At 37.5% G+C, this 24,095-nt stretch overlaps 1 protein-coding gene across 1 annotated transcript in view; it reads right to left on the reverse strand.

The window, feature by feature from the left end:
* The window catches only part of atp6v1ba (ATPase, H+ transporting, lysosomal, V1 subunit B, member a), a 49,680-nt gene that overhangs the window by 20,236 nt on the left and 5,349 nt on the right, over window positions 1-24,095 (reverse strand).

The following is a 24,095-nucleotide window of genomic DNA, read 5'->3' on the forward strand; positions in this document are numbered from 1 at the left end:
CTGAAACCATGTGTTATTGTTGAGCTGATGCTTCAAAACACCAATCAAAATAAAAGTGAAAACAGTTCTTATGGTGTTCTGTGTTATAGCCGACAATAAAAGGTTTGTTGTGTGTTTCTCAATAGACATGATACGTCAGGTTCTCCCCCTGTCCAATCAGAGCCTTCCCAACCCCCACACCTAAAGCAGAATTGAATAAAATGTAAACACAAAGCAGAACACTTTAATTCAGAATAACTCATTCCAAATGAAAAAACATCATGTAACCTTGGCCAATATTGGACATATTTGTCTGTTTGCAGCTCTATTTTAGACTTTCAATCACCAGTTTTCTGGTGAAAGATAATGTGTGATATTGTCCCTAAACAACATGCATGTGAGGCATTTCAGTGTCAGGTTGGGACCTAATTTTAAATAAAGAAAAGAACTGGTTCAGATCCATTATTCCATTTCAAGACTTGAACTGTTTTACATAATCATGAAAAACAGAGGCCCTAATACACGTGACACACTCTAGAAAATCCAATGTGGTCCACAGGAGAAAGTAAAAAATTATGGAGATAACACGAATTAGGGCTGGGCGGTATGACCAAAAATGTATACGACGGTATTTTTAAAAATTCTAACAGTTTCATGGTACATGACGGAATTTTCTACTGGTTGAGAGGAATTACTGCAGTAGAGTGACTTAGGATGCTTATTGGACTGTCATGATGAGTAAATATTGTAGAATAATTCCACTCTAGTAGTAATAGAAGTTTGCAACAGCAGCCCAATGGCTCTTTGTCGCTCTAGCTTGGCTTTACATTAGCTTGATATCTAGCTTAAATGCTGCATACTCAGTGGTGTGGTGGTTTGTTATGGTGAATAAAATAGAGTTTTGTTTGCAGATCCACCACGACTTATTTACGCTTTATAGGAATTACAAATTGCGATCCTTTGCTTTCTTTTCTGTGTATTACTGCCAAACTGCCGACATGCTAAGCTGTCTGTGAGTGTTGTTCTCCTGTAGCAGAGGCATGCGCACGCAGACACATGCTCACATGCAGCTTCAGAGCTTTTAATTGTGTCTCTGACCCATTTAAACGTATGATTTACACCGTAACTAACACCAGAGTGCTACTGCTTTTTTGGACACTCAAAGTAGCTTTACAGAATTAAGGGACTATTCTTTCACGGCACGCTTAGTGGTGGTAAGCTACTGTTATAGCCACAGCTGCCCTGGGGCAGACTGACAGAAGTGAGGCTGCCATAGTGCACCATCAGCCCCTCCCACCACCACCATCAATCACTCACGCACTACATTCATACTAGGCAATGTGGGTGAAGTGCCTTGCCCAAGGACACAATGACAGATACCACTGGGGTGACTGTCTCCCACTTTTGTTTACCTTCCTATTTAGAAGTGCAACGTTGAAAAGGGTCTGGTCTAAAATGCAGCGTAGCGTTCCAAAAGTTGTGTAATCAAATACACCAGTACATTAAGAAGTAATCATAACAAAAATATAAACCGGTATTTGGTATGAACTGGTAAACCGCCCAGCTCTAATACAAATCATTGTGTAATTTATCAACTAATTCAGTTGTAGAAATTAAATACACAAATTCAATTGAACTCATTACTCACATTGTATATATCTGTATTATATTTGTATTGTTATTATTTAAATTATTTTATTTATTTCTACTGTAATGTGTTTGACACCCCTGCCCTAATATATATATATTTCCAGCAATAATCAGAGTACTGTGTGATAATTTGTCATGGATACACACTCAGACATTTCTCCACACCAAACACTAATAAAGCAGTGAAAGTCAAAGGTCTGCTCTGTGGTTCTAATGAGGATGAAAACACTCTCCCATCAGGGAGTCCTCCTCCTGCACACCAGTGCTAGCCCGCTAACATGTGCTAAAGGGCTATAGTTGGCAGCAGTCCTTTCATCCCACACTGATGTCCCTCTATGAGCAAACTGTCAATGTGACCACTTCTATGAAAGCATGAGCCAATGAGAACGCTGCTAACATTTACTGAATGCTGTACTCCACTAATTAGGCTTTGGTTAGGAGGCCAACTACAGCCTTACACTGTTACAGCTGTGTGTGTGTGTGTGTGTGTTAGGAGGGGGGGGGGGACAGCTGACACACAATAAAATATGGTTAAAGTACGACAATAGGATCAAGGGCACAACACAAGCGCACACGCACACACGCACTCACACAGCTTGAATCTCAGTTATGTTGCAAACATTATTCCACTAAATGCCATATTTCTATGAACAGACCTTGTGCAGCATCTCATGAGTGGAGGAGATGTTTGTCTGTCAGAAGCATCAGGAGACTTTATCAGAATTCATTTGAACAACGATTCGATTCTAATCACAATTTATTGCTGTTGATTGGATTCATGGATGATATTAATTAAAATATAATGATTTGATATGAAACGATTCATTGATTTAAAATGGATTCAGTAACTTTTTATTATATAGTGTGAGTGAAATAAATCCCAGGATATAGGACAGTACTCAGGGAATCATCAAATTAATTATGGACATAAACAAACGACTAAACAACATTTAATGGCAAATGGACATTGAACGCTTTAAGTTGACTACTAGGGCTGGGCAATATAGACCAAAACTCATATCTCTATATTTTTCTCCTCAAAACAACGATATATTATATAAGTCTCCATAATTTTAATTTAGACTACGCAAGACCTGTATTCACAAGGCAAATACGTATTGGCAAATGAAAATAAAAGAATTTGCTAAGGGAAAAATCTGTATTTTTAGCCAAAAAAAAATATATGGACAGTTTACAGTAAGGCTGAATGATTAACATTAATCACATCAATATGAAGGTTTTCACTACAGTGATAACGTAAGCTCAGATGCTGAGGTTTTTTCTTCCGTCTTCATCATTTCAGTGATATATATGTTCACCAATCAGAAATGCTGAGAATCACCTTCCTGGGCTGCTGACCAATCAGAGATGGTTACAGGACACATGCTCAGTTGAGTGCGCTAACAACAGCTACACTAGGGTCCTATAAAATTCACGCTAACAGAATCACGTAATCGACCAATGAAAACAGAATCTACCGTTGAACGTAGAAATGGACAGAACCAGGTTGAAACGCTGTCACTGTGAGAAAAGGGAGCTTTTTGTGGGGAAATGTTTGGGGGATCGTTTATTATGGTGCACTGAGTGCTCATTTTTAATTATTCATGTCAGTACAAGTACTCATTCTAAATTACATTTCTATTTTTGACATTTTTGTTTAATTATAGTTTTATTTTTATTAGTATATATTTTGTTTCCTCACAGTATAACTTATATCTACATTTTAATTGTATCTTACTTTATTTTTTACACACATTTTTGTTTAATGAAATAAAATACTCCACTTGAGATGAACTTTTCATAAATGTAAACATCGAACTTGTACAATAAATATTGGAAATTGAAAATTGCCAAATACAATAAAGTCTGACCAGAAAGACAATTCTGGGATTAATTTGCTGATGCAAAATGCCACACAGACTAGTGTTTTGGTCTCGAGACCAAATTTTAAAAGTCTTGGTCTCGTCTCGGACTCTGAAGCATTTTGACTCGGTCTTGTCTCGGACTCGGGATTTTCCGTCAAGACCGTTGGAGACCAGCACTAATTCCTGCTATTTTTAAACTTTTTTATAATGTGATAATAACAAAGAGAAGAACGGGATAAAACAATCCTTTATTCATTATTTAATCCACCCTGTTATAATGACCACAACCTTCCTTAATGTGACTGAGTGACGTGTGTGACACTCATACGTGTGTGGCTACGGTGTCAGTTTGGACCGCAGAGCGCAAGGGAGATATGAACTAATCACCGGTAAAAATCCCAGTAAAACTCCAGAAAACAATCACCAGTAATAAATATTATCTCCCTGGTAAAGACAGTAGCTCTAATAACTGGTAAAATTATAAACTGATGATATTACAGCCTGTGAAGGCTGGATAGGGGACGCACTTACTCTGCTTCTGGGTCCTAGTGCCAGTCGAGCGGTGAAGCCTGTTCCGTTTACCGTGTTTACTGAGGTCTGTGTGTGTTTAATAAGTCTGTGTGTGTTTAATAAGTCAGTCATCCACTCTTTTCATTATAGCCATGTCTTTTAAGGCTTTATTACATAATGTCGGCTGTAGTCCGGGCCGCCGCCATCTTGGTTTAGCGCGTCCAGTTTCACTTTTACAGTTACAGTTGGAAACCTTTGTTAATTGAATATTCTAGTTATATTACAGCAACCAAATTAAACTATATCAACTCAGTGAATTAATAAAAATAACCTGTGTAAAGGCTTTTTCAAACTAAAAAATGATCTTGTAAAATCTGTGACCTGTTAAACCTGCTCAACTCAAAGAATCAGAATCAAGAATCATTATTTCTTGGCAGAAATACTTTTAAGCACTTGCTGTACATTCAGCTGACATAAAAATCTTGTTTTCAAATATGTAGAATAATTGTGAATTTATCAGTAACAGTAGTAGTTTTAATATTTTAGTTCATTTTTTGCAGGCACCTTTTTTTGTCCGTCAAATGTATTTAAATAAACTAAAATTAAAGAGAGAATGTTACAGTATTTAACCTTGCCATAATTTTATTTATTTATAGATTTTATTAAATTGAAAAAAAAATAATGTTTATGGTCTTGGTCTTGACTCGGTCTCGGCTCCCGAAAGTCTTGGTCTTGTCTTGGTCTCGGTGCATTCTCTTCTCGGGCAAGTCTTGGTCTCGGATAGTGTGGTCTTGAACACAACACTAACACAGACACATTTATTAACAAACAGCTGAACAACATGTGTCACTTGTCTTTTTCTGCTGTAAAAGACAGCACGTGTGAGTGAGTTCTGTAGTGTGGCTTGTTTAGGGGAAGGTCTGGGTTAGGACACACTCAGAAAAGCTTGAAACACAGTCAGTTGAATTTCTGAGAAGTAGCAAAAGCACTCACTCCTAAAAAGATATGAAAAGTACATATATCGATATAGGTGATACTGTAATTTTCTATATCTCCCAAATAGAAAACTTGATATGTTTTGAATCTCGACATCACATCTCCCAGCACTACTAAAAACAATAACGCCCATTTATTATTGTGGTTGACAATTGTGTGATTATTGATTTCATAATTAAAATGAAATGAAAATGTCAACAAATGGACGTTTGTGCTGCAGTATCAGTAACATAACAAATGTCTGACGTCCAGGTTATTCGCTATTTCTCACAGGACGGTTTATTAAATGTTACATGTGACAAACAACATAATCTTGTTCAAAATCCATCTGAATACAGAGATTCATCTAAAGCAGGGGTCTGCAACCTGCGGCTCTGGAGCCTCGTATGGCTCTTTGACTCTTTTGCAATGGCTCCCTATAGCTTTAAAAATACATAAAAGTTATGAACTGTTGCTTCTTACAGAGGGTATTAATGATACATGGCACTGACGCCAAATAAAATCATGATATAACAATTTGGTCAACCTAAAAATAAATTGCTTCACCCCCTAAAACATCTACAGACCATCAACTTTCCTTCCACATGTGGCTAACCTTAAGTTTTAAATATCTGGTAAAATAACGAAACCAACAAAAACACTATTCTGGAAGAATAGTGCGAAAATATTTAATTAACTGCCAATGTGCCGGCTTAATATGCATGCCTCATTTGTTGCAAGAAATGAGCAATTAGTACGTGTTAACAGACATAATCATGTGTTATCTAGTTCAAGTTATTTTTTGTAGCCCTACAAATACATCAACTAAAAAAAAACATTAAGAAGATTTTTATTTTTTTGGCTCCAGAAGGACTTCAACCCAGGTGAGAAGAGGCAAAAAGGCTCCTTTTCACCTGGTGAAAGGTTGCAGACCACTGTGTTTTTAGTGTCGGTTCAGATTATTATGAGGATTTCTTGCTAAATGTGAAGGTGATTTTCTTGTTAGAGGTTATTATAATTATGAAATTATGCTTTGGGATCATACCACACATTTCTATGGGATTTTTACTGAGGTCAAAATAAATAGAATTGAATATTAAAACAATGCGTTGAATAAAAAGAAAAATGTTGTCGATCAATTATATTGGTTGATGCCTTCGACTAAACACCACACATATGACACACACACATGAATAAGCGTAAAAAAATTGGGACTTGATTTATATAGCGCTTTATAACCACACTGAAGCAGTCCCAAAGCTCTTTACATATCAGCTCATTCACCCAATCACTCTCACATTCACACACCAGTGGGACAGGACTGCCATGCAAGGCACTAGTCGACCACTGGGAGCAACTTAGGGTTCAGTGTCTTGCCCAAGGACACTTCGACACATAGTCAGGTACTGGGATCGAACCCCCAACCTCTCGATCAGAAGACGACCCACTACCACCTGAGCCACGGTCGCCCTTAATAAACACACATGATTTTTATGCTTTGAACCATTTCTCTGAGGAGCAGCCACAGGGAAGCAGCGAGGGTTAAGGGTCGAGCTCAAGGGCCCCACTGCAGGTTTAAACCAGCAACCACTCCTCCAAAGACGTATATAAGAGATAAGATGAAGTTTTGATAAGAGTTGTTTATGTGAAGTCTGAAGGTTGTGGTGTTTCTGTAGGTTCAGTGTCAGGTTCTAACCCTGGGCTTCACATTCTGGACTATTCTTATGGAAACAGAAAAAAAGTGAGTTCAAGGAAACGCTGGCATGGATAAAAGGTGATGTGTAGAAAAAGCCAACTGTTGTGTGTTATTGGACAAGGTAACGACTGCTCAAAGGGCTATACGTTGACGAGGTGTGAAGTAGCAACATTTCCCATTAGGTTCGCAAAACTTTCTCCTCCCCTTCTGCTGCTTCAGCTCAAGTGCGGCGGTCCCCCCGCTTCAGTGTGGGTCACCCCGCAGCCTGTTCAGCTGCCACGGCCCTTTGTACACAAAGATGTTAATTGGTCCTAATCCGCCACTAGAAGTTGTTTTGGTAGCCTGACCTCGCACCCTGAAGGACACCTTGGTGTGAAATACTAAAGAGCCCATTCAAGTGCCAGAGAAAAGAGGCACAGAGCATTCCAACACAATTCAATTTCCACGCTGAAAGACGGTGGGGGGGGGGGTAGATTGGGGCGCAGCGTCAGTGGAACAATAAATGAGCGCTACAAAGTAAAGGTTGCTGTGCTTTGCAGCTATACAATGATCTATAGTCTGTACTTCAAGGGATTCCCAGAGCCTCAGTGAACTGAGAGCAGAGTTCAAATCTACTGCAGAAGACACATAAAACCACTGAAAGGAAACTGGTAATTTACAGTATGTAAAATAAGAAAACAACAATTCAATCATTGTTTTTCTCTAAAACACTATATATATATATATATATATATATATAAACTATATATATGTAAGTCAGCTGATATTGTTGCTCCCTCAATCGTTACGAGACACTATATAAATCAATCTATTTACCATTTTAAACATTCAAGTTGGGTCCAAACCCAGGATTGGGATAATCCTGCTGTGCAGTTCCAGCTAATGATCCTACACAGTGGATGTATTATTAAAACTAACCAAAAGGAAAAGGAAATGTGTACGCTAACACAGAGATGACACAGTAATGGATGAACTGAAACAGAATTAGGGAAATTTTGGAACATAAAATCAGAAGCTCTACTTCCTCGGAAACTTTTCCCAATACTGAAGAACATCTGTGTTCAGTCGCCAGCATCGCTGATGTCAATGTGGTTTCAGAAAGATTTACTAAAGCTTTGTACTGTTGACGAGAGAGGGAAGAACTCTGGAAACTATTCCAGAAAATCAGCTTTAATGTGTTCTAGTAATGTTCTACACTCTATGATGTCTTCTTTAGGTGTATCTGATATTAGTAATGTAAGCCACACCTAAAACTAGGGAAAACAAATCACTGTCATCTGTGACTGTAGAGAAAAAGTTGGCATGATATTAGAGCTGGGTGATGTATCGATATATGGGTCATTCCATGTCAGTTCACCAAATGGCCCACGCACCTCGGTCACAAAAAAATTCATCTTCCAATATGTCTGTAACTCCATCACATATAAAGGTAAATATGGTATAGTAATAAGCTCCACCCACTCTCTCAGAATATAGAAATAGATCTGCTATACATCCTATCTGGTGGACATGTCAGCTCCTCTAAATAGTCAGTGTGTGTTTGGGTCTGGAACATGTTTGGGTCTTCAGTAAACTACTTAGCATATGTCTCAGCTCCCTGTAATGTGATCAGCTTAGAGCTATGAACATAGACTGTTCACATCACTAATGATTAGTCACAGATGTGTGTTGGTTCTAGACTCACACGCTCTGGAAATATGATAAAATATACTATTATTTTTACTATTTTCATTGGTCCATAACTGCATGTGGGAATGTAAGAAAAAAATCTGATCTGTTTTATTTTATAGTATAAATATTACTCTTTATTGGAATATGAAACTATTTTTCTTTCATTTTTATTTTTGGACTCCAATTATCAGTTATTTAACAACTCTTCAATATTGAAAATCCTTTACAAGAGGTCATGTGTGTTATTATTTATTAGTTTTTCACTAGTAACATAAAAAATATTTTTAAAAAACATGGCATCAGAAAAAAACATTTATTATGAACACATTTCTCATGTTCTACATTTTCTCTTTTTTGGGATGTGTTTTTTCTTCAAAATATTGTACATTATTTTATATCGCCATCATCCTTTTCATAACAGTATTAAATGCTGCATCAGATACGCATCAGAAACCAGTTCAATGAAATGTCCATAATTATTCTGAGAGAGTAGGTGGAGCTTATTACTATACCACATTTACCTTTCCTATGTGATGGACTTCCTGATATATTGGAAGATGAACATGGAACAATGACATCCCCCCCTCACTATATTATCCATATCTCATAAAGTACTCATCAGATCAAATTAAACATTTACAATGTGAATATTGGATAATCGAGGATAACATTTCAGAATTTTTTGAGCCCAAAGTGCGTTGGACGTTGAGATAAAAGTATTTAGATTTTCTACCACGTGAAATAAAATAAATTCATATTTATGTTGATACAGCTTCAGTTTAAGGCTTATTATGAAATAAAAATACTACGGTAATCTCTTCCACCAGCTTCTAAAGCAGTAGCATAAAAAGAGAGACTATGTCGTAAAGTCTGTCTAGGCTCCTCCCCCCACAGTTCACTTACACACAGGGATAACTGATTTACTGATTATAAACCGATTAAACCAGTTTATAAAATGGTTCCAGTTATCTGAGTGGATGTTTAATCACTGTTGAGCGCTCTGTGCTAACCTTCCTTACTGCTGCTATTGAAGCGTTGCCTTGGTTACCTGTACAAACATGGAGCCGTAGAGAAACCATCAAAGAATACTGAGGAGAAAAAGACAGCGAGTAAAAGTGTGGGATCTTTACACACAGCAGTGTGTGGTGTGTTCACTGTAGTGTTAGCATTTCATCACAACTCAGTCAAAGCAGCTGCAGCTCAACAAGAGAACCCATTAGAAACAGCAGACGTGGTAAAGACTAACCAGTCAACAGGACAAGTTGATCATTACCTTTAGCAAAACACGCCTTATCTGAATAAAAGCACAGATTTAAATATGGGTCAAAAACATAAATACATTTACTGTAAGTTTGTCCATTTGGATGCATGTTAAAGAGATTCAGTGAGTGTGCCAGAATCAATTATATTAAATTAATTTATTGATTCGAACATGAACACAACAGCAGTGTATCTCACAATTAAAAAATTATGATAATAATGATCAAAAGAAAGGAAAAAAAGAAAAAAAAAATCAAACAAAGCAGAGAACAATGGAACAAAATCCTGCTCGTGAAGCCTATAAATGTTTGAAAAGAAGTATATACTTATATATGATTCTACCCCTTGTAATATCTAATACTATATTTATAATCTTATAACACACCTATTTACATATATATATATATATATATATATATACACACACACTAATCATTGATATTCAATACATCTATATAATTATACAATTCATGTACCGGTAATCCACCAAGGATGTCCAGAAACGTAGGCGGTGGGTGGAATCACCTACTACTCTCTTTCTGGCCGCCTTCTACTCTTTATGTTCATAAATGATTCTTTACCTCTTTAGCAACAAAATAATATTTGTAATATTACGTGAACATCTGTAAAAGTCAGGTTTTTCTATTAGCTCTGTCTGCTAGCATAGCATGTCTTCTTCACTGCGCAGAATAGCTGCATCCCAACCAAACACTGGGTTACCAGCGCCCGCTGCTGGTCCAAACTAATATCTGGTGACTGCAACTGAAGGAAAACAATCACTCTCTCTAAACATTTCCCTAATAATATAGTAAATCTTAACATTCACAACATTACTGAATTCAACTAAATTTGATAAACATTATCTTTAAGAAAGTTTCAACAAAGAAAAGAGTCACTGGTAAGAATAATTTACAGACCAAATTTGAAAAAAGTTGATTTTTAAGGGGTTTTTAATTCTTCTCTATGTGTTTTTGTTGTTTTTTTGTTTTTTTTTTTAAAACATTCATGATCAATATCATCATGAATTAAAAGTCCTGCATACAGGGTACTGGGTTACAAAAATCACAAATGGAAGGGTATATGTTAGATATATTATGAACAGTATTCTACAGAGGACTATTAAGAGACCAAGCACCCATACTACTGCTATACTATAAGTTGGTACATTTTACAGTGGAAAGAGGTAAACTGATGATGATACTCAATTCTTTGTCATCATTACCATGGATACCAGATTTGAACTTGTAGATGCATCATGCAAACAAAAACTAGATGAGAAAATACATCACGCTAAGAAAAGTGCTACAAAGTAGACAGAAAAGCCACAATTACACTAATATAATACACAAAAAGCCACTATATAGCATCATTTTTTTTAAAATGCCCCCCGACCGCCCTATGTGTTGCGTGTCATCGGCGAGCTTTATGTATTTATGCTTAAATTGCTTTAAATTCAGACACACACTGTCATCGCGGCGCCACTCATCGCTCCATCAGGCAGCACACACACACAAATATCCATTCATCCATCTAGCCATCCATCCATCCTCAGAGCCACTTTGTCAGCACACACACAAACACACATTTCCACACTCCCTTCCATAATACTCCCACATCATTCATTTATTTTACTTGTCTCTCTTCCTCATTACTCCCACATTAGTCCAGTTTTAAAGTCTTTACACTGGCTCCCAGTCAGCCTCAGAATAGACTGTAAAGTTCTGCTGCTGGTTATAAATGTGTGAATGGGTTTGGTCCAGAATACATCAGTGAGATGTTAGTCAGGTATGAACCCAGCAGGTCTCTGAGATCTATGGACACAGGTCAGATAGTGGAGCCCAGAGCTCACAGTAAACATGGTGATGCTGTGTTTAGTTGTTATGCTGCAAAGAAGTGGAACAAACTGCAGCAGAGCTGAAGTCAGTATCTAATGTGAACATTTTTAAATCAAAGTTAAAGGAACTTTTTTCTCTACTGTGTATGACAGAGAGATTTATGGTCATGTTGATGATCTGAATTGATTTTACTGATGATTTTAACTGTTGTTATTGATTTTAAACAATTGAATGTTTTATCATGTAAAGCACATTGAGCTGCCTTGTGTATGAAATTCGCTATACAAATAGATTTGCCTTGCCTTGCCTTATACTGTTCACATGGTCACATGGTCCTATATGTGCGAAAGCACTCTTAGTGTCACTGTTGTAGTAGGATTTTTCAGTGATCGGTTGCTACTGTCTTTGAAGAGCAAAGAGCATGTAGCTGTGTTTACAACAGTGACATAACCAAAATCTACATAAAAACTGCTAAACATGTGACTTCTAGTGATGCATTGAAAATGTACAACTGATAATGGCACAAAAGCGCCTTTTATTCACCAAAACAGGATGTTTTGATTTATTTATTCTTTGAAGCATTCATATGAATTTATACAATTGCAATGTTTGAGTGGTTAGAAGAGCCATAAATGCAATGGAACTAATAATTAGCATAATTTATTCCAATGTTTCAGCCAAGCATTTTCATTTGGGTTGATCCGTAGTGATTTCCCTATATATTAACTGATTAAACCTTGATTATTTGATTAGTAAAAGTGTCATTAACTGCAGCCCTACTCACATGTGCTGTCCTTATGAGAGAAAAGGTCAAAGGTGTTACAGCATGGTCATACTGTGCAGCCATCTGTTAATAAACATGCATGTGTGACATTCACCAACAATCACAATAGTTCCCAAGTGAGCAACCAGATCAAATTAAAGGTTTCATAAATATTCCTCTGGGATACACAATACTCGATTTTTTGCCAAACTCTGATATTTTACAACTCATTTGGTCAATAAGCTATTTCAATACGGATATTTTCTTTCCTTCCCACATCTTACTGCAGAACTCATCTAGTTCCTGTAGTGGAATTAAACTATTAGGTTTGGGCGGTAACACTGTATACCGCAGGGTCATAAAATTAGCAACGGTATCAATTTCAATACCGTCATAAAATTAATAAATGCAATGCACTTTTTCCCGTGACTGCACAGGGTCCACCACACGCACGTGTCAGAGAGAGTGTGAGCACAGATGCGTTTAAACCAAGAGAAGCTTATTCAAGGTGAAATAATTCTATGGTCTGGAAGTGTAGAGTGATGGTTCGCTCAGAGTGGCAGTCAGCAGAGATCACCCTCTGTGTGAGCTTGGGGCTGGGAGGAGCTGACGGCAGCAGCAGCTGATCGGGACAATATCTACAGCAGGGGTCCCCAATCCTGATCCTCAAGAGCCCCTATCCAGCATGTTTTAGATGTTTCCCCTTTCCAACACACCTGATTCAAATGATGAACTCATCATCAAGCTCTGCAGAAGCCTGACAACGATCCTGGTCATTTCAATTAGGTGTGTTGGAAGAGGGAAACATCTAAAACAGGGGTCTGCACCCTGCGGCTCTGGAGCCCCATGTGGCTCCTTGACTCTTTGCAATGGCTCCCTATAGCTTTAAAAAATGAATGACATTGACACCAAATGAAATTGAGACAATAATTCGTCAATCTAAAAATAAATCACATTGTGCAATAACTCAGCCACCTTCCTACTTCAACTCCTGCAACATCTACAGACCATTAACTTTCCTTATTGCGCCTGTGGTTAACTTTGTTTTAAATCCCTGGTAACTAAACCAACTAAAAGACTATTCTGAAAGAAAATAAAGATTTTAATTGTTTAATATGCATGCTTGATATGTGGCAAGAAATGAGCAATTAGCATGTGTTGAAGTAATTTTTTGTAGCTCTTCAAATTCATTGCCAAAAAAAAATCTTCTTTACATAACATTATTCGATTTAACTGCATAGAATTTTATACACTGTATAGTCTTCAATGAGAAGGTATTTTTTTTCGGCTCCGGAAGGACTTTAATCACGGTGAGATGAGGCACATTGGCTCCTTTCAGAATAAAGGTTGCAGACCGCTGATCTAAAACATGCTGGATAGGGGCCATAGAGGACCAGGATTGGGCACCTCTGATCTACAGTGATACGTATATTCATGTCTATAAAACACCATAAAATCTCCAATAACATAAGACAAAGTCCAAACATTTGTCACTAGTCTATATTGAGAAAAAATTCACTAAGACTGTTCAGAAAACATACCGTAAGAGAGGTTCAGGTTCGGTTTGAGTTTAAGAATGCAGCGGAGAGAAGATTCTAATTGTAGAAGTGTACTCATCCTTTAGTAACTCCGCAAGTTGATCATTTAAACCGTAAAAGTGACGCTCAGTCCTCTCCGCTGTCACTCGGCTCCGTATGTGCGCACGCACACATGTTTGGTGTGAACGCACCCCGAGCCTTACATCATATTTTTTAATTAGTCACGGTAATACTGTATACCATCAAAATTTGGATATCGCCCAAGCCTACAAAAATGTTATTCTTCACACTCTGTCACAGCTACATAGGAGGAAAGAATCAAAGCGTTTGTAAATAAGTGAATTCAGAGAATATTTGTACTTTTAGATCGTAAATTACACAACTTCCTGTGAGAGGTGTTGTGTTGTTCGACCAATATATTAATCGGCTCTATATATCAGTGGAAAGGACGATACTGATACTGAATTTAAAAACCGATAACTGTGCGATACTATTGTGCATCACACATTTCCATCAGATTTGTCCCGTGAAATGGGAGGCTGAAGGACATAGCTAGCGTAATCTCACATGATTTCAGCAGAACCGTCTAGTTTGCGTCAGTCATCTAATGTATATAAAATGTTTAACAAGTAACAGCAGTTGACTATTAACCTCTTCAACCCCAGTGAACCCACCGGTGGGGGCAGCTTCCATGATTCTCACGGGTCTAAATGTTTTAAAAAATGAATGAAATAAAACATTCTATAACTCTTTGTAATCCTAAGAAACTATAGAAGTTATAACTGTAGCTAACCCACATTCAGAATCAAAGACCACAGCACACACACCAGGACATTATGTTCAAAAAGGGAAAAGTCAACAACTCTGCCTTTTTCCACTGTTGTGAGTCACATAATAAACACAGATCTCTATAATAAGTGACTACATGAAACTACAGGCTGAGCTGAATCCACTGATATACAGGTCGGGTATGTTACGTGCCAAAACAATGCCACAAAAATCAGAAAATACACAGTGATGACAAATGGTGTCTTACCTTTGTTGTTTATTATCAAAAGTTGCTCTAATGTGCATAAAACTCTGTATTTTGATAAATCTAAATTGTGTCATCAGATAAAAGCTGGGTTTCCATTACAGAATTTTTGCAAACTAAAAGCGATATTTCTAAATTTTGACAAAGTATAATTGTGCTTTGAACGTCTTTCCATTGCACGTTGTTTTGACCTGGAGCCTCGCAACTCCCATGAGATCTCATCCCTTGAGACTTCGGCACAGGAAGACGGACGCACCAAACCTCCTTATAACACTCCGTATTACTAATGTGGCAGTAATCATTTTTTAAGTCTAATGCTGAGAAATGTCCCGGCCTCCATTTCTGTCTACACGTACCGCGTCATGTTTACTCGGAGAGAAGTGGTCATGTGACCAGCGACGTCACATCCTGTGATGCGTATTTGCGGAAAAAGTGTTTACGTGGTGCTTTTGCGACACATTTCAATATTGAAACATCTGAAATTCCTCCTTATTAAAGAGTAAAAACGTTTTTGCGATATTGAGGTTTGTTTTTCAAATAATGTGGGTGTTTCCATTACCAGTTTTAATGGAAACACAACTAGAGACCATCATTATAAATAACCAGTCATTTCACAGTCAAGAAATACGCCCAATGAGCGCATGGCCGGTCCCTCTTTTATCCAGATCTGATAGGCCAGGGCCAAAGCCCACCCCCTTAGCGTTTAAGGGTGTACTCACACTGGCAACCAGGGCCGTTCCTAACCAGCTCTGTGCATGTGTGAAACCATGGGGGGCCATTGTCACGGCAAATTTGCGGTTGACCTCATTTGGAGACATGATTTATTGCTCTGGTTGAGTGATGGAGTCCAGGCGAGGCATTGATGATTTTATAAAAAAGGTTTATTATAAAACTAAGTAAAAAAGAGTACAAAGATGGACAAAATTAGTGACCGCCCGGGCGGACGTCCGATGATCGAGTGGCACAGTTCTAACTCCTCACGTATATTCCCCCTGAGTCCCCCTCCCTCCTCCCCCCAGGAGATAAAGAGGACAGGGTGGAGGTGATAGAAGAGGGTGAAAAGAGACAGTTTCTTCTTTGGGTCAAAACAACCAGTTCTCTGGTATCTCCTGATTGTCGTGAGTGTTGGAGGTGTGTGCGTGTATGGTGTTTGTGTGTATGAATGGATGTGTATTGGGTGTGTATGTGTGACTATGTGAGTGTGTGTAGGCATGTCAGTGTGTGATGCCTCTGTGTCTGAGGGATAAGATGTGTTTTGGGAAGCTGACCTTGAGAAGAGGGCAGAAAACATGAGACAGCAGAAATGAAAAGTCTCAACTTAAAGCCTTAAAAAGAATAAGGTCTATGAGTAAATATGTTAATAAACATTAACTAACAATTTTGGCCCTGACACCATTGTCTGGCCTGCGTCGGTGTGAACTGCACCACAGGGGGGTTAACGGACCGATGGTCCTGCTGGAAGAGGTGGTCCAAACAGTGTGCCAGACTGGCACGGTTGGCCGCGCATGCGCACGCACAACTCGACCCGCGCGCAAAATGCGATGACGTTGGTACCGCGCGACGCTTTACGGCACATAAACATCCGCATTCCGCAATGATAGCGGTGTCAGAAGTGCTCGTTAGCTGATGAAAAGTTCAGAGTTGGCGTTTCCTGATATATATGAACAACACCACAGAGAACTCATGGAGGAAGAGGATAACATGACCGTCAGGACTTCTCTTTGTTCAGCCGACAGCGGGACAGTAACGGAGTGTAGCAGCTCATCATCAGGTCCGGGTATTTCCGAGGGTATAAATATACATATAAACACATATTACTGGTATATTAACCCATATAAACCAGAAAATATGGAAATGGACATTTTACTACTGCAAATGTGTACCATATTACTGGTATTTTGTGGACAGGACACATGTGGTTGGCTATTATATAACCCAGAAAAAAATGGAAATTGGACATTGTACTGCTGCTAATGTATAAATAATATAAATATAAATATATATATATATATGGTGTTTCAGTGTTCTGGGACACATACTCACAAACTCTGTAGAATGAAAACAAACACAGTGTCTTGGGGAGCAAAGTGTAGTGTATTAATTTATTCATCTAAATGTAACCAAAAACAGAACATCACCAATACAAGCCCAAATAAATGAAATGTCTGAAAGAAAGGGTAATAATTTTCCAAACAAAAATCAATAAGCCAGAAATAAAGTGCAACCTTTTGCAAAATGTAACATGAACCTTAAAAACAAAACATTTAAACACTGGAAGTACAAGGATGGGAATATTATGACAGCAGAACCTGGAACAAGACTGTAAATTGTAGCAACTATTTATTTATTTTTAATCTTATTTTATTTCTCTTCTTAGGTCGTGTCGTGTTAGTGCACATGTGATAATACCAATTATCAGTATGTGGAGTTCCTGTTAGTCCTGCACAACTATAATGAATTGCTCAGAAATCTACATGTGTCCTGTTCTCAAAATACCAGTAATATGTTACACATTTCAGCCGTAAAATGTCCCATTTCTATATTTTTTGGTTTATATGGGTTAATGTACCAGTAATGTGTTTATATGTATGTTTATACCCTCAAAATTACCATGGAATTATGGGTTTTACTCGGACCCCTCATCATCACGTCTCTGCAGAAGAAGACCCTCCGCTGCACCTCAGCACTTTAACAACTCACTAATTTCATAATTTAAATAAACTATTTCTACCTTTGTTTTTCTGTTTGCATGTCGTTTGCTTTGTATTTAATGAAATTATTTCTCCAACAGTTAAATCTACACATTTATACTGTATATAATAGACATACAGGATGATGTGTAACAATAATCAGTAAAATTAGCTGTAAACACATTTTGTAGAACTAAATATAAGGTTATGCTGTGAACAGAAAGAAAGGAAGACGAGCCAGATAATTATAAACTTTAGAATATAATACAATCATAACTTTTAATCATAAATATGACTCTTCTCAAAACAACAAACTTTGATATCTTTGTCACACAATATCTAAGCTTCCAGTGAATAATTTAAAAAAAAAAAAAAAAAAAAAAAAAAAAAAAGTTCACTGATGGTGACATTGAGATCTCAATGTCATCAGTGAACTTTTTTTTTATTTGTAAATTATTCACTGGAAGCTTCTCTGGTGGTGTGTGCAGTGGTTATTATTATTATTATTATTGTATGAAGCCAACATTACTGCAGCTCTGCACATCATTGTTGTCCTGTTAAAGTATTTTTATACAAAGACTTAAAAACATTCTGAAATTAGTGATGACTCAAGTAAATCACCTTTATTATGCATTATAACAATCTGTTCCTTAAGTCTCTAAATTATTGAAACAATTAAAAACAAAAATAAAATTACAGAAAATTAAATAATCATTTAATATACATTTCAATAAATAAGTGCATCCCATTCTGTCTGTTGTCTGTAGAAGTGATGGGTCTAAACCTGATGATGGAAACTAGGATCAGCTCATGGTTTTAATGTCCAGGGAGGGGCGTGGCCACTCTGCATGGACTTAAAGAAGAAGAAATAAAAGAAGAGTTACATAATGTCATGTTCATCAAAAGGAAAACTGAAAGTGATGGAGATAAATATGCTCAGATGGACACAGACACATACAGAGTTTAAACAAACACACAAATACTCTGTCCTAAATTGTCTCACACATTAAAAGCATCTATTTACACTTATATTAATGTACACAAAGACTAGCTCCACAAAATCAGAACGACATTTATTGATCCAGAAATTAAACTTATCTTACCTTTATAGGCTCAGTTTCCTCCTTTGTTTTCAAATCCATTTGAACCTCCATTCATGGTGGTTTTTATCATCAGAGAGTCTTTCATTTTTAATAAATCCACCGTTATTTGGTCTGTTTTAATCTCTTTCTTTCTCACTCACTTGGTTCTCTCTGTTCCTTGTGTCGATTTCGTCAAAACAAAGCGGCATCTTTAATGTTTCCGTTACGTGTGAGTAAAATTATCACAATGTACCGACACTGGCTGTAAAGAGCAACTTATTATCTTTCATAAACTGGTGGAATTTCTCCGATAGAACAAATATGAGCAGAGTTACGGTCATTTAAATTAACGTGATGCGTTCAGGGGCCCTGGGAAACCCAGTCCGTGAAAAGAGGATGTGTCTGGGTAAATCTTGACTTATAGTTACCCTACGCAACAGAAAATATGAAATTAACAGAATGTACTGTCAACAACAAACCCAGAGTTGCTTTATGGTGACATAACGCCATACGTGTCATAAATTAACGTGATGATGCATTTCTCTGTGGGAACCAAGTTGAGCTGGTGATCACGTCCGTTCTACCGTGTCAGAAAAGGGACAGGGAGGGGGGGATTCCTGCTGTGAGCTTGGAATGGCCCCAGTTGCCAGTGTGAGTACACCCTAATATCACCGATTTCTACAGGCTGTGAGCTTTCCAACACTGTCAATCATTCTGATTGTTCAAAGCATTGCTGAATAACAGCCATGCGTAACAGTATCAAAGAGTGGAACAAAAAATGGCATTACGCATGACACAGCAGAAACCTGGATTTAAAAAAAATGTGTTTATTTCAAGCGAAATTGAAACACCTAGTGGTCAAACATAAGACTAACAATGATTGGAATCAATTTGATTGACATATTACAGTTACACACTTGTTTACAAGCTTATGGAAAATTTGGCACAGTTGTGGCTAAGTGAGCTTCAGCCTGAACTTTTTTGAACAAAAACATGTGCATCTTTGACCTAATGTTTATTATTATCACCAAACTTGCTGCAGTTGATGTCCATACATTAGTTCAATTGTTTCTGCTTTTATAGCCTTCGCTAATGACAATTGGCTTTATACTTGATGTAAATCTCTAGGTTTTTTGGCCGGACTACAGATTTCTGTATTTAAAACATGATTTATTGTCACTCAGTATCATTTATTTCCAAAATGTCACATCATCTGTAACCACTAAGGGTCCTACTTCAATCTGAACAAAAATTTGCCATGTAGGTCATGTAGAAGCTTAGAAAAACATTTTTTGTAACGGGTATGTGGAAGTCATTTAAACTGGGAAAGATGATGAAACGTGTAATGTGATGCAGTAATGGGTAAACCCTGGAAGGAGAACTGGGAAATTTTGAAACGGAAAATGTGAAGCTCTATTAATGTTAGACTTCTCTAAAATGTCTCAGTGATGTGGAAGTAGAAATGAAAAAGAAAGAGTGCTGAAGGCTTTTGTTCACACAGTGAAACAAAGAGATCTCTGCTTATGTTCAAATGTTCTTTGATAGAGAGAATGGGGAGTGTTTATCTGATGTATAAATAAATGTACGTTAGAATGAGTTGGACAGTGCACTGTACCCTGCCACACTGATCATCACTATGAGGCAGAATGCATGAATATGAGGAATAATAAAACAAATCTCATCACAGAATTAGAGGGCTCTGCCTTTTGTCTTGTCCCTGCACTAAATGACAGAATGCATCCCTAAAACAAAGAGCAGTCATTGAATGGCCTACTAGCTTCTGTCACTTCTGACATGTCAGAGACAAAAGATGTAGAAAGAAAAGACTTGGTCTGATGAGGAATCTTTGTTTCTTTGCTCTGAATCTAGAGTAGCATTTTACTGCTCAGAGCTCTGTCAATCCAAAGGGTCGAGAACACATTTCCATCTCACAGACCAGTGATCCCCAAACCTTTTTAGCAGAGGTGACAAGTAACCAAGAACAAATACTTTGTTACTGTACTTAAGTAGTTTTTTCTGGTATCTGTACTTTACTTGAGTATTGATTTTTTTGACTTCTTACTTTTACTCCTTACTGAATATGACGCCACAGCGTAAAAAGACTCAAAATGTTGGTAGTTTTCTTAGTTTTATGGTTAATATTTTCAAGTTTTTAAAAATGTTAAACTCAAAGCTGCTCTGGGGTAAATTGAGCATTTGCACCTTTTATTTTTATTTACACATTTTATCTATATTGAGTGCTAAATTCTCCAGGAGTTCAAGGTTAACAGATTAAATTTTTTTCCATCTACCAGTTTTCTACAAGTTCTTAAAAAATATAATATGGAATTTGCTGGTTTAAAAACCCATCTTATTATTATTATCTTAGTCTTATTATTGAAGGGACATTTGTTTTACTTTTTATTTAAGTACACTTAGTAGCATATACTTTTTTTTAACTTTTACTCAAGTAAGGGAGCAACTTCAATACTTTTACCAGAGTCATTTTTTATTCAACTGTCTAAAGTTTTACTTGAGTACTGAAGACTAGTACTTTAGTCACTTCTGCTTTTTACAACAAAACACTTTCAAGCAAATATAAAAGATCTAAGCTTTAGCATTACATTTAGAAGGGCCTCCGATATGACATCCTCGCAAGAAACGAACCCAAAACAACTGAATTCATGTTCTGAAATAGAAAACGCAACCCAACTATTTAACATGGAATCACCTCGCATGCAAGTTTTGGGACAATATTACACATTTAAACACTATTATTTACCAAAAAGCAGGTGACTGAACGTCTAGAAGGTGTGACAGACAAATAAGTCTAATTTTCCCAGAATCCTGTTCTTTCATTATGTGTTACACTCTAGAAATCACGTCATCATGTGACTGTAAATTTATGCAGAGCCTCATCTGTGTGTTTTTAATGTGTTGGTTCTGCATTCAAATGTGACACGGCTCTGGTATAAAGACAAGTTCAGCTGATGGTGTATTAGCTGAACTGGTGATCAGTTTATCTGGTGACACGTCACAGCAGAAACATCTACAATCACACGCTCTGAAGGATTTCATTCAAACTGTGAGGATGATTTTCTGGTTGGAGGAAATTAAGGGATTCATAAATAATGTTTTGGGATCATATCACACATTCAGGTGGGATTTTTCCTGTTAAACAGGCAGCTGGGGGTTAGCATTGTGGTTAACGTCGTCCTCGCCACGTCAACTTAAAAGATTTCAGCCTAACCATCCCGTTTTCCTAAACTCTCTAAAAGTATTATTACCCATATTTATCATGTTTAGTAAAATTTCAGGAGGTTTAATAACCAGTAAAGTATCTAAACAGGGAAAGGGGAGCAAACAAAAAACAAAACAGAGGAGTGTAACATAACGTAGGCGTGTGTAAATTCTGAAAAGGGAATTGTGAATAGTTGAAACAGTTTGTTGAACATACTAGTGTTGTTAATGCAAAGCTGGTAGATGTGTTTTTTAATCTTTCAAATAGATTCCTGTCACATGATAATCCTGACTGTTTCCTGCATTTACAAAATCAAAGTATAAATTTAAATACCATCCAAGGGCATCTTAAAAAGGGAAAGAGATACTCAGATATTAATTATATAATGATATTAATAGCATAGGATATTCATTGCAACCATGATAAATAAGTGCTGTATTAACTCATTCAGTTCCAGCCATTCTCAGATTTTCTACCGCCTCAGTTTCAGCCGTTTTTGAGCATTTTGACTGATTTTAAAGACCCACAGAAAATTTTCTACTATGACTATCTGAAATCTGACACCAGATTCTGAAAGATTGAAGCCTCTAATCTCATAAAAATAAATCAGCTGTTGAATAGAGCAAGTTTTACACAAAATTTTTGTTTCAGAGCAAAAAGCTGAGAAAAAAGCCTTTTTCTAAAAAACCCTGTCAGTGACTTTCAACCTATTTTTTTTTTTTGCTTTAGTGACAACTAACATCTGAACATGGTTTCCTTATATAAAATAACAAAAAAAAAATAACACAAACCGGGCTTTTGATGGCAAAAGTATTATTTATCTATAGGGTCAGAGTTGAATGAATTTTTTACTTTGGCATTCCTCCAAGTTTCTCTCCCGTCAGTCTGTACACACGTAACTTCCTCTTCCAGAGTGTCACTGCGTTCCCCGTTTTTTTATGGTTTTATCTCACCATCGCCACACTATCCATGAGTTCCACACGTGCTCTGGTCGAGTGTGCGCTGCTGGGAACGTCAACTATCGTACGTAGCGCCATTTTCTGTCTCATAAACTCCTTTCCTCTCTCCCTCTTAGCTCTGCTGAGCATGGTTGATCTCTCATCCAAAGGTGCATTGCTACCTCCTACATGTGATCTATTATTTTGCTATCTGGCTCACGGGCTGGGGGTATTTTGACGAGTTATCTCCTTAATGGCACTGAGTGAGTTAATAAATATGTAGAACTGAATAAATCCCATAATCAGAAGTGTATTCCCTGCCTTATGTTGAATGATCAATACCAAAACATAAAATCATGGGAATAAAATATTTCTGGTCCATTTAACTTAAATGAGCATCAGGACTGGGCGATATGGACCAAAACTCATATCTCAATATTTATTCTTATAATAAATCTCGATTATTTTAATTCAACTAAAATCTGACCAGAAAGACAATTCACGATTAAATTTGCTGATGCAAAATGCCACACAGACACATTTATAAACAACAGCTCATCAATATGTGCCACTTTTGGCTTTTTCACCTGTAAGGGACAGCACGTGTGAGTGAGTTCTGTAGTGTGACTTGTTTAGAGTTAGGACTAGGCCTGTAGCGACGCGTTGACTACTTGATTCTAAAAAATTGTCGATGTCAAATCCGGAAGTCGCCACGCCTACGCACGTGAGTGGCCAAAACAAACCTGCATGGAGTACAAAACTCATTCTCAAACCACCTCTCTGGCTCAGAAGCCTGCCCTCCCAAGCTTTACATGTCACCAAAACACAACCCGCCCCCTTACATCAAAGGTGTGGAAATACTTTAAACGCAGCCATAAGCGTCAAGGTATCGTTAATTGCAGTCTTTGCATGATGGAGCTGGCGTATCACACCAGCACAACTTCCATGTGGGAGCATTTGAAGCGGAGGCATCTCATTGTTACTCGTGACGCCAGAGAACAGAAGTAAGGAACGTTACTATCGCTAGGCCTGGGCCGATAATCAATAAACCGGACTGTAAATAAAATGAACTCGGTAAGTTTGCCAGCCTCGGTATATTGACATATTCGGACGGCTGCAGAGGCTAGTGTTAGCAAAGGATATTAAACAGCAGATAACTCAGTCAGTTCTAATAATTTCTCTGAACCTGCAGCGTAATTACTCTAAAATAGTATACCACCGCCAGGCAATCTTAGATTTAAGTAAATCAAACCGTTGTAGTCCGGTAGATGTGACAACTCTGGACCTACTACGTAGCTTTGGATTGCTCCGGCGGCTACACCCAATGGCCTGTGAGGCAGCGGGGCCTGGTACCCGCGGTGTCCGCCAGCGGAGCCTGGTACCCGCGGTG

Source organism: Gouania willdenowi, chromosome 15 (genome assembly GCF_900634775.1).
Source record: "Gouania willdenowi chromosome 15, fGouWil2.1, whole genome shotgun sequence".
Taxonomy (NCBI): domain Eukaryota; kingdom Metazoa; phylum Chordata; class Actinopteri; order Blenniiformes; family Gobiesocidae; genus Gouania; species Gouania willdenowi.